Raw genomic sequence first — 10,270 nt, 5'->3', positions numbered from 1 at the left:
ATCTGCTCATGAAGAGGGACACAATGGGAGTTTCTCCATGAAGACAAATCATGCGGGGTTCACTGTAGAGGTCCTCCAGGATCAAGGAACGAGGAGTACAGGGACAGTGACAAAATGTTGTGTAACAGATGCCCCCTAAAGCGTGAAGGCCAAGCTGGAGTGAGGGATGAAATGCTTTATGAATCAGTGCGGAGAATTGGTGTGCCAATGGAAAAACTACAGGCAAGTACAAATACATATACATAAACTGAGATCTTTGTCAAATGATACATGAATCGTGGCATGGACGCAACCATCCAGAGAATGATCATGTAAATGGATATAAGTATGGGCACAACCATCCTTCAAAGAGGATCATAACGAAACGACGGTGTGGTCGTAACCATCCAATAATGAGAAGGATCACATATGATAACTCATGGTTTAGTCATAGCCATCCATCTGATAGAGACATGCATATCATCATAACCATGTCACACCACTTCGCAACTTGGATTTGTGATTTGACTCTAGGGTCGCTTGATTACCAGTTGATGATGTAAATTGTTAACAAGCGTGAGAGAAACCACCAATAATGACAATGGTCCTCAAGGTACTATCAGCACAATCTACGGAATGTGAATAAATAGAATCCAATCTATTCCAATTTTAATTTTTCCTTGAATTAAAATTGTGAATTAAATTCGAATTTAGTCTCACCAGATGCTTGAAAAATAATTAATTAATTCATCTTGAGTTAATTAGTTGAAGAAATTCAAGTTATAAGTCTTTGTGAAGTCATGTAGGAGATTATCCCTTAATTAAGGAGATAAGATTGAGTTGTATTTGAGTTGTAATTAATTAGCTTAGTTTACTGAGTTAAGTCCAGTTAAATTAGTTCCAAACTGTTTAAGGAACTAATTGTGAGTTCAGTCAGTTAATGTATGCATGCATCCAACTAGTGTACTCCAGATAACTGAATATTCTCTCATCAGTAACTCTTGCATGTCTATTCAGAGAAAGAACTAGTTGAGCTAAATGTCAAGGACAGGTTACTATTAGTTGCATGAGTTTTCCTATAAAATAAACTCATCCATGCAGAAAGAACAAGGTTCCTTGAGGATTGTGCAGTTTTACAGGGTGTGAGATCAATGTGAGTGATCAGTGTTACACTTGGTAACAATAGGATCACCCAGGAGAAACAACGCAAGGAAATAGGAGGCTTGGAGGGCAGAGGAGAAGGTTTGTGAGAAGCCTTGTTTGCCTGTGAGCATCCATGAGGATTGTACTAAGAGATGGCTAGCTATGGGTGCTAAGGCTTTGTGTAATTATGAGATATTTCCACCTTGTATGATAATACAGATAGTGGGGTTTTTATTTGAGGCTTTCCCCTGAGTATTTTCTGTGTTTCATGTGCATTGATTCTTCTTCATATGGTTATATTTGTTCAGCTCTGATTCAAATCAATCTTTAAGCTTCCACAAGCTTGATAGTAGAAGTATATTATAGTATTTTGCTTTGGTATATTGCATTATCGAGTTAATCTACAGTGAGATTTTTTACATAGATCTCAGAGGTAGCTTTGTATAGAATTTGCAGGAAATTCTACATGGTATCGGAGCAAAGGTTGTTAGAGCTGTGGACAGTATACTGAGAAGAGAATTCAAAGTTTTAAGTTCGAGGTTGTAGGTGCAAATCGAATTCATCTGATACTTCAAGGTTGATCAATGGAGTTCTATGGATTGAGACTCAAGAATGCCTTGGAAGGCAACTCGAATTACATAGCATGGAAAGATCGCATGGACGTTGTATTAGAAGACAACAGCTTGAAGGATTTCATTGATCAAGAAATCCCAAATCCAGGCTCAACTAATGCACAAGAGTTGGCTGAATGGAAGAAGCGTGTGGCGAGGGCGAGACGGATCATCCATGAGGGAGTTTGAGACCATATTGTCTCGAGTCTCCATGGGAAGGATACTCCATATTCAATGTGGAAGACATTGAAGGACCTCTACTAGAACAGTAGTGACCAGAGGAAATTGGCGCTTAAGGATAAGCTTCGAAGAATCAAGATGGAGATCGGTGATACTATTTCCACATATCTTAACAAGCTCACCACTTGCAGAGATGAGCTTGGAAGTGTGGGAATAACTATTGCCGATGATGATATGGTGAGCCTTGCTCTCCTTGGCCTTCCAAAGAGCTGGAATAGCTACCAAGATTCTGTGAATAGAAGGGAGAAACTGTCGGATTGGGAATTACTATGGTTAGATCTCATCCAGGAGGAGATCAGGAGGAGCACACGAGATGGTTCTTCATCCAAGGATGGTGAAGAAAATCTAGCCTTAGCAAGTAAGGCAAGGAAAGGGAAGGGGAAGGCGTCCCATTCCGAATTGAATTCTTCTCATGGAGGGAAGAAGGTTGACAAGTCTAAAGTGAAATGCTTTAATTGTCATGAGATGGGTCATTATGCGACTAATTGCGCATCGAAGAAGTTCAAGAAGGGATCCTTGGAAGGATCGGAAGGTGAGTCATTAGCCTCTCAATTCGAAATGGACTTCACCCTCATAGCATGCATGGTGTCATCAATGATGGGTTGTGGTTAGTTTCTTGATAGTGGAGCCTCATTCCACATGACTGATGATAAAAGTTTATTCAATAACTTGGAGGAGAAAGACCTCAAGATGCGCATAGATATGGATGACGATGAAAAGTATAGTGTTTCAGGAGTGGGCATGGTTGCTTTTCAGAGGGAGCATGGAGCTCTTATCACCTTGACATATGTGAAGTTTGTGCTTGGATTGAAGAAGAACTTGGTATCGATTGCGATGTTTGAGGATAAAGGCTACAATGTTGTTTTTAGTAAGGGAAAGATTTTCCTTAGACACATCACCATGAGACAGGTGAAATAGATCGGTTCACGAGTCAAGAACCTATATGCTCTTGAGGTTCAAGATGCATGCAAAGCCTTGAGGAGCAAGGAAAATGTTAGAGACTTGGTGGTTGAGAGGGAGAGTAAATTACCTCTCAACATACAACCCCAAAAGAAGTCTCAGACAATTGTTGAGGAGCCACAATTGGAGATGCTGAGAGGAGACCGAGTGGAGGCATCCACTCATGCAGAGACCTCCAGTAGGGGGAATTTCGAGCCAAGTCAGCAAAGGGATCACATGCAGCCATACCTCCAGGTGTGAGGTGGGGTGATGTGAAGTGATAGTCCCAAGAAGGCTGAAATTGGGTAGGGTACATTGAGAAGTTTTCTTGCTACGACAACCCAAAGTACATAGTAGCGGGAGGAATCAATGTTATTGATGCAGTTAGAGATCAAAGTGAGAGAGGTTAGAGCAGTTAGATACTGAAGAGCACAGAGAAGGATTGAAAACAGTGTAGGAAGGTAGAGTCAACAAAAGCGCAAAGTTTTTAGTTGACAGAGGCAATAGGAGTCAGAGACTTTGATGACAGGTGCATCATACTAATTCAGTTTGGATGTTTTTTTTTTGTTTTTGTTTTTTTTTTTTTTTTTTTGGAGAATGTTGGAGCAACAACACAAGAGAGAAGTGTTGCATGCAGAACATCCCAAAGGTTCAGGATTGGGATCGAGTTGAATTCCTTTCTTGTTGAGAGGGAGTGTTAAAAATAGCAACAAGAAATGATAAAAATAGAATCTAGTATATTCCAATTTTAATTTGTCCTTGAATTAAAATTGTGAATTAAATTCAAATTTAGTGTCACCAATTGCTTGAAAAATAATTAATTAATTCATCTTGAGTTAATCAGTTGGGTAAATTCAAGCTAGAAGTCTTTGTGAAGTCATGCAGGGGATTATCCCTTAATTAAGGAGATAAGATTGAGTTGTATTTGAGTTGTAATTAATTAGCTCTGTTTACTGAGTTAAGTCTAGTTAAATTAGTTCCAAATTGTTTGAGGAACTAATTGTGAGTTCAGTCAGTTAATGCATGCATGCATCCAACTAGTGTACTCCAAATAACTGAAGATTCTCTCATCAATAACTCATGCATGTCTATTCAGAGAAAGAACTAGTTGAGATAAATGTCAAGGATAGGTTACTATCAGTTGCATGATTTTTCCTATAAAGGAAACTCATCCATGCAGAAGGAACAAGGTTCCTTGAGGATTGCACAGTTTTACAGGGTGTGAGATTAGTGTGAGTGATTAGTGTTACACTTGGTAACAGTAGGGTCACCCAGGATAAACAACGCAAGGAAATAGGAGGCTTGGAGGGCAGAGGAGAAGGTTTGTGAGAAGCCTTGTTTGCCTATGAGCATCTAGGAGGATTGTACTGAGAGCTGGCTAGCTGTGGGAGCTAAGGCTTTGTGTAATTCTAAGATATTTCCACCTTGTATGATGATACAGATAGTGGGGTTTTTAGTTGAGGCTTTCCTTTGAGTATTTTCTGTGTTTCATGTGCATTGATTTTTCTTCTTATGGTTATATGTGTTCAGCTTTGATTCAACTCAATATTTAAGCTTCCGCAAGTTTGATAGTAGAAGTAGATTACAGTATTTTGATTTGGTATATTGCATTATCGAGTTAATCTACAGTCAGATTTTGTACATAGATCTCAAAGGTAGATTCGTAGAAAATTTGCAGGAAATTCTACAGAACTGAAGTCAAACACCCATGAAATCAATCAATCGAAAGCCAATGATGTGAACTTGTCGTCGAGTGCGAAGAACTTTCCATTAGGGCATGCAAGCTCTAAGGTACCGAAAAGGGGTCTCTCAGTCAACTTCCCGGATAATGAGCTGAAGTCGACAGAAAGCGACTGTGTCGAAGGAGGGCCATAATGAATCCCACATCATCGACACGAGACGAGAGGATGTAAAATGATTTTGGATGATACAGAGAATCAGAGGTAAGTCTAATTGTAGAAGGACAAGTCTTGAACATATCAACGACACAATTGAAAGTTTGGCAGCTTTTGGATCCATAGGATCTGTGGTCATGATTACGTGACAGAGATCAAATGGAAGGAAAAAATGAACGGCCCAAACCCAGAAAGGTCAACAATACAAAGGAGGATATCCCAACCCGACATGAAGCATAAAGTGTCATGTTCAAGAGTGAGCTGTCGACACAACTGATAGATTTCCAAATTTTCACCCACCATTTTTGGCAGGTACCCCAATTTTTTTTAATCGAAAGCTTGAAGGGGATAACATATGCTTGCACTGTAAGTTCCTCCTTCGGACAAATCCAACCTAGTAATTTTAATGAGCCCTAAGAAGGAGAAGCTCATGTTCGTCATGGTGACGAATCCAATGTCGTTTAATAGTTTAACGAGTCTGACAAAGGTGTAACTTGACATCCTTTTTATTTTTAGAGAGTTTGAAAAATAGACGTAAAAGAAAACTCCACATGGTCCCTTTTCGTATGTTTGTGTCTCTCAAGCCCGAAAAGGTAGAAAACAATACTTGAGAGAATCGCTTGACCATTTCAATCAAGGAGTACCTTTTTTGTAAATAGTGCCTCCCAGCCCGAAAAAGGGGTAAACTTATACTAGGCACATGAAATTTTGCATCCATTAACGAGTTCAAAACGACAAGGTCTCGGGCATCTTTTCACTTTTAAAGGGTTGGAAAAGAGCTGAAAGCAGACCCCTCGTTTTTATTCTCTTTAACGAGTCAAAAAGGGAAAAAATACTCGGCAATATTTTCATATGATTTTAATGAGTCGAGAAAAGAGCTGAAACGTGACTCATCATCATCGTCGAACATCCATCACCTGTTGCTGCACAAGTAAGGTAAAGTGTATTATCGAGTCCTTGAGGCAAAATAGGTCAAAATATTTACAAACTTTATATTTTCATGAAAAAATGAATAAAAAGGGGAAAAGTAAATATATTTTTACCATTTACCATTTTACCTTTGTTGTGAAGAATTTTTACTCACTTTTTCCCTATTTGTTCCAGAGCAGATTGTAGGATATCTGGGAGGTCAATCGACGAGTTGCCAATTCCAGGTAACAGTCGAAGCCTGAGCTCCATTTTCATGTTCTTTATTTTTGCTTTTAGCCACTTTTTTAGATTTTTGAGGAGGTTTTTGAAAATCTTTTTCTCCCTCAGTCGACGCGATTTCCAGGCACAGAATCATGCCGGCTGAGGGTGATTAACAAAGCCATCCGCGCCAATTGGCGCAACTATTTTTAAAACAGGCACGTCATCGCCGTGGATAGGGAAAAACCTTATTTTCTCAAAAACTAACCATTGAAACTTAAATTTCATGTGTCGAGGATGATTATTGTCTCAAATTAATGGCTTTTGCAAGAGAGAATCACTAAAAATAGTGGACTAGAAAGAATGGGAACATGAAGATGTTGACACCCAGGAAATGAATGGCCCAAATTTCCTGGAGGATTTGAGGGCTCGCAGGCTCCTCAAATTATTTCTTACGCGAGGGATGCGGGACCAGCCTGAGTTGCTTCGGTACCTGATTAGTCTTTGGGACATTAATCGAGAGATCTTTGTCATTGGAAACCAAGAGCTAGAGTTGGAAACTTCAAATATATACTTCATCACTAGACTATCCTGCAGAGGGGAGCTGGTGAACTTGTATGGGTCACGTCCGATTGGGGAAAGCATCTCTTCCTTGCTTTCCGAACACTGCCTTGAGGCCTTGAAATCCAAGAGTGGGAAGATAGAGATTTCTAGTGTGTGGGATCTGACACTGAGGTGCTTCTGTTGACTGTCAACAGAGTGGCAGGGTCCTAGGAGGAACAAAAGACTAACAAGTCGAAGTTCCTTTATGCTATTGACTGCACAACTCATACGATCTTCAACTTGGTAGAGGCCATGAAGATGAACATCAAGCACCAACTGTCCAAATCTAAGGCAAGGAATCTGAAGAAATTTGGCTTCAGATCGGTGCTTATGACCTTCTTCCTGGAACGAGTATAGTTGTTCCAGTATCAGCTGATTGAGGTAGATCCTCCTATGCCATGCGATCCTCGGATGGCTCGCTGGAGTCGTTTGATGCCCAGGGTCACTGGGGGTCAGGACATGTCATACTAACCTGCATTCTTTTCATGGCTACGACAACAGAACATCGTCGTGGAGGACTGGCCATACAACGACACTAATTTCTGAGGAGATCCAAACATGCCTTTACTAGACGGAGAGGACTTCGTTGATGTAGGTAAAAAACCAAAATTTTTAATTTTGAGATTTTTTAATTGTTTTTAGTATATATGTGCTTGTAACATTTCTCTTGTTAATGTAGATGTTGGATTAGAGCGGCCTGCTAGGATGTCCCCAATAGCCAGGCGCGTCCCCCATCCTATTGATGTTGTCCTTCCTTATCAGGAGGGGAGTGACAACGAGGAGGAGATCACAAGGAACCTTGAAGGGTTGAGTCGTGGTATCCCGGAGTATGCTCGGGTAAGAGACATTCCTCGTCAGTAACAGAGACACACGGTGGGAGTGTCGGAGCGGATCCGCTGATTACTAACTCGTGTTGCATGAGTCGTATCATGCTACCATGATCACCATGCTGATTAGTTCCTAGGTCCAGCACTTACATATTTTTTGAGGCCTGCGTGCCACGGATATATGAGGCCTGCAAGTCGTCGATGTTATTTTAGACACACATATTATTTTTTGGGGTTCGGATGTATCAAAGATTATCACCATATATATATATATATATATGTTGTATTTTAATGTCTACTATGGTACAAATGGTTTGTTTTATTTTTTACATGTTTCGTAAATGTTTGTCCAACACATGATTAGCTAATGCATCTGTTGATGTCTTCATGCGTTTAGGAATATGATGATATGTCATGTAATCAAAATGCCTTTCCAATAGACGAATACAGAGATACATTCTCAACATTTGAGGGTTTCTGATGGAATATTGCCCATTAAGTTGAAGAACAACAAGTTGTGAATCCAGGTTGACAACCGGTTCTCTGATTCCCAGAGTGATGGCTTTTGACAATAGTTTGATGACTACATTGTATTCAACAATATTATTGGTTTTGCAACCTAGGCAAATACCTTGAAGGTCAATCAACTCACCGTTAGGGTCATAAATAGCCCATGTCACGGATGATAGGTTCTGGGTACTACGACAAGCACCATCAACGAAACCAATGTGAGGAGTCACATACAACTACAAAGAAAAAAAAGCATAGTAAACAAGAAAGCTATTTGAAAACTATCACACAAAACCACGTTGTACAAAAATGAATCACACACTAATGTACATAAGTAACCATGCAAAATGACCTAAGCATAGTAATTCTTGAGAGAGCCCATGTTGGGACTCGAGGAATCAATCAATGCAGATAGACATTGACTTTTTACCATTGACATGACGAGTAAGCATCGACTCGGCCAAATAATAGAGTAGAACTCATATAAGGCTTTGCCCCCATGCCCCCTGGGCGAGGGAGGGTTACGAGTCAGATGGCAACCCCATTGCAATAATGGGAAATCAGTAAAAACTCAGGGAGGGAGAAAAATCTTGAATCCATGAAGGGATAAAGGTGCCCTTAGTTGAAAGATCTTGATCATGTTAGGATAAACTGACACATCAATAGACAACTGAGAAGAGAACTCTTCAAAACCGGTAGACATGACCACTAGGCGAGGTAGGAATAAGGAACGATGATGAGTATCGATCCAAGGTGGTTCCTCAAGAGACATGACTTCCATAATACCTTCATCAACAAGGAAGGTCTCGGCTAAGGGATCAGGCAATTCCAAAGTGCTAAGCCACGAGGATTGAGTATGTATCCAAAGAGGTCTTTTACATATGAGAAACAGAGGATGCGGAGCTCGAAGCTGAAACAATTTCCACATAATTGACTTCGACAGGACTAAGCAGCATAACCTCTCCCCAAGTTTCAACAAGATCTGGTGCAGGTATGACCCAAGGATCAAATTTGACCGAGATCATGTTGACAGAGGCAACATGAGGAGGTGGAAGTGGAAAAATTCCCATTAAGGCAGAATCTTTGAAGAGACCTGCCACCACACTCTCATAGGGAGCACCAGTGTGCTTGATGTACGAAACATTGCCATCCGAGGAGGAAGAGGAAAAGAAAGACAATTAGTCAACGGTGACAATCTTCCCTTGATGGGGAAAACGAATCACACGAAATAAAGAGGAGGCCACGACATGCATGGCATGAGTCCAACTTCGGTGAGTACAAGATTATAATTGAGATTGGCGTCAACAATTTCTACTTCAACTTGCACTGTCTTGCCTTCCAGGGTGATGGCAAGGTTAGGTAAGACACCAAAGGGTCGCGAATTGCGCCCATCGAAAGCTTCCAAAGTGTTCAGAGATTGGTTCAGTGTAGGAGAACCAATAGCCTTCCAACATGTGGTTGACATGATGCAGGTGGAAGCACCTTCATCGATGATAATTCAGTGGATGGTCTTCTCATTGATGATTGCCTAAATAAGAAAGGCAATTTGATGAGGGAGTCGTGTAACATGGTTTTCTAGATCAAAACATATCAAATTGGAATCAGCAGGATCGATGCCCCTGATAGCTGACAACAAATATTTCCGCTGCTATGGGCACCTTTGGAGTACCTCAAGAGCCAACATGGCTAACAAAGCCTGAGCCAAATCCTCAACAATATTGTAGTGTTGCGCAGCTTGGGCGTTGGGATATATGAGGATTTCCACAGTACACCTCGAGAGGGTGGCCATGTAGTGGAATCAGAGTTAGGGTGTTCAATATGAAGAGGGCCAGAACTCGGGGTAGAAGAAGAAGGTACAACTTCTTTCTCTTTCCCAGCTACCAGAGCAAGAGTTTGATAGTCCTTTGACCTAGTAGCCACATTAATAGGCGTACTCATCATGAACACTTGAGATCCGGAGGACGCAGATTGAGGTTGATCTACCATTTGGGTCTGCTCAGACGGAAACAACTCTTTGAGGACAACAAGGGTCCCTTTGAGCAGGCGACTAAATTCAAATTTTCGGGGACAATCCTTAGTGTCGTGATCTTCCTCGAAAATGTGGCAGGGATACTTAGGTTTCTGTTGCGAAGATTTGCCAACAGACGATTTGGGAGGACCCTGTTTCGAGGCATCGGATTGAGCTTTGCTTTTGCCTTTCTTTTTTACTTTCGAGGATTTGTCTGTTGCGGTAGACTAGACAGCGTGGACCTCTGAGGTTTTACCAGGGCCAGGTGGATTCTGAGATGAACTATTAGGAACAACATTTGAGACTGACTTCTGTTCGGAAGAAGTTTTAATAGGGGTCTGGGATACTGAAACAATAACTCCATCGACGAGAGGGACAACTGGTGAC

The sequence above is a fragment of the Pinus tabuliformis genome, chromosome 9 (assembly GCF_031772625.1).
Source record: "Pinus tabuliformis cultivar Carrire ecotype Pingquan chromosome 9, CPIR1, whole genome shotgun sequence".
NCBI lineage: Eukaryota > Viridiplantae > Streptophyta > Pinopsida > Pinales > Pinaceae > Pinus > Pinus tabuliformis.
Note: the sequence above shows the minus strand (reverse complement) of the source record.